This window comes from Lactuca saligna, chromosome 8 (genome assembly GCF_052625555.1).
Source record: "Lactuca saligna cultivar CGN05327 chromosome 8, ASM5262555v1, whole genome shotgun sequence".
Classification (NCBI taxonomy): domain Eukaryota; kingdom Viridiplantae; phylum Streptophyta; class Magnoliopsida; order Asterales; family Asteraceae; genus Lactuca; species Lactuca saligna.
The window spans coordinates 169,718,482-169,721,333 of NC_136424.1; positions in this window are offsets into that span (position 1 = coordinate 169,718,482).

Sequence of the window (2,852 nt, forward strand, 5' to 3'; positions counted from 1 at the left end):
CCGAAGCAAGTCCCGAGATCCTGAAGATCCAGAGAAGTGCGGTTTCCGAGCCGAAGCCCTGCCCGCGAGAAGTTCGATTTTTGTAGAGATCTTCCAGATCTGCTAAGGATTACTACTTCTACGAGCCGTAGTGCTGTCCGATCATCTTCTGATCAAGTGAGTGTGTAGTTAATTTCTTCTAACGCATAATTATGAAGTATTTTATACGAAATACGTGTTATGTGTATAATTTTGTTGTTATATGCGTGAATGTATATTCACTCTTTTCAATCTCATAGATCTGAATTGTTTTCTATGAAATACGTGTTATGTGGGTATGCCTCATCTGTTATGTGAAATATGTATTGGATGAAAATGCTATACAGGTTTTAAACTATGTATATATATATATATATATATATATATATATATATATATATATATATTTATCTACTAATATGTTGGGTAGAACATGGGTAGATAGTTGGTGTGTAATAAACAGATGAGAGGCCTTGATGTTGTTTTTGTTGACCTAGTTATTCCGCGGAGTATGGATAAAGACCACAGACTCCTTCTAGACAGCCTCGTGGAACGCTAGCAGGTTCATAACCTGTAGGTGTTGTGAACGATGTGTTCACCGGTGTACTCTATCCCCCTCATGGTTGCCTTTAGGATATCTATTGTTGAGGAAACCCCTTAGTAGTAATGTCCGTCCCGATGAAAATCCTAGATTAGGTCCCTTGAGATAGATGTTGTTTTAGGGACGTAAAGTGAGGATAACGGGAATGGGTAATCGGGATAGTGATTGGTTGGTGAAATTAAATATAAATTATTTATTGTGGGTTGAAAACCCTATATGCTCACCAGGATCCCAAGCCTGACCCACTCAGTTTTATTTGTATTACAGGAAGTGGCGCAAGGGCGTAAGATGGATGAACCATCAAGTTGTTTTGTTTACAAGTCTGCATATGTATATATTTGTTGAATGACTTGTAATGTTATCGTTTATGCTTATTGGTCTGTATCGAAACATGACACCCCGAGTTTTGATTATATAATGAAAAATACATTTCTTTTATGAAATGCTTTGGTAAACATTGTTTTATCATGTTTTGTTTTTGGGAACAAATTCCGCAACTCTTTCAAATTAAAAGGATTTACTCTGAAATTATTTTAAAAGCATAAATGGAAATCGGTCTTTTCTGGCTGTGATTTTGGGGATGTCACAGTACAGATGATATATAACTAATATTTAAACGACCTTCGGATGGGTACCCGATATCCCACCAGACCACATCTCAAGCGCGAAAAGGAAATAGGGTGGATAGCCTTCCTAAGTCTTTTAAACATTACTCATATAAATATACATATATAGGCATGCAATTTATAATATAAAAGCATTAAGTAAGTTTTGTAAAACCTTTGAACATAATTATTATCTTAAGAAAAGATCAACTTGATGTCAATCATTAAAACATTTTGAAGACATGGGTTTGATAAAATAGTTTAGTATAAAGAAACATTTGTTTGAAACGCAATTGTAAATAAGTTTGAAATGTAATATAAAGAGTAAAATGTACAGTGTAATAAAGAGTTTAAAACATATAAAATGTTTATAAAAATCATTTGAAGAAAACTGTTTGGTAAAACGGCTAATGTGTAGTAAATCATTTGAATGTTACATATTAATCACATGTGATTGATATAATAACTAGCGTAATTCTACCTATTAATCACATGTGATTGATATAATAACTAGTATGATTCTACTTGTATCCCCCCCATAAAACATTTAAAAGTAGTTTAAAACATTATTTAAGGGGTATGAACTCACCTGTAGCAAGTGGATCGGAAGGAAGTGTCGGATAAGTGCTTGGTGTCAAGTGAAGACTTAGACATGCACAAAGATCCTAATAACATATAAGGATATATGTATATAAACAATTAGTCTTTAAAAAACTAATAAACAAATTCAAGACACTCTAAGGCATGACAAACACTTTGTATAAGTGTTATAAGTGCTAAGGAGTGCATCTAAGTGTTGTAGGGAAAGGCTAGTGTGTTTGGGGTTCAAGGGTAAACTCCCTTGGAGTTTACGGTTTTCATGACCATTACCCAAGGAGTTTATGACAGTAAACTCAAGGGTTTACAGTCGTAAACTCTACACTTTATGACCATTTGTTGGTTTGAAGTCTTCTAAGCTATTCCAAGTATTCATACTTCATGATTTAGCCTTAGGAAGTGTTGTGTGGCATCAAAACACTCCTAAATGGAGTTTACAGTCTAAGGTCCATTTCTCCATGAGTTTACTACCTTAAACTCCGAAGTTTGGTATTTGGCGGTTTTCAAGTCCTTAGCTCAAACATAGCACTAGTCTAGGTTAGATTCTAGCCATAAGGAAAAACCATGGGCCATTTATGAGACATTTACACCACATTTGAGGTGTTTACGGTTTTGGGAGATCCCCAAACCGTAAACACATAAAAATATATGATTTTGGTGCTTTTTGTGTGATACACTCATCAAGGATGGATCTAGACAAGTCCCTAAGGCATTGTGAAGCATCTAGACACCCTAAAGCACCCTAAGGCACTATATTGGGTGTTTACGGTTTTGGGAGCCTCCCAAAACCGTGAACACCTTGTTCTTGGTGTTCTTGGGACTTTTCCTTGGTATAAACATGTATAGCAAGCTTAAATCGACTCTAAGATAGAAGTACTTACATAGAGGAAGCTTGAAATGAACTTTAAATCCAAGAACACTTAGTATGTGTTCTTGGTGTTTTTGGAAACTAATCAAAACACAAAAATGGATGGATTAAAGGATGTAAAATCACTAGATTAAGTGATATACTAACTTGAAAGGGCTAGAAA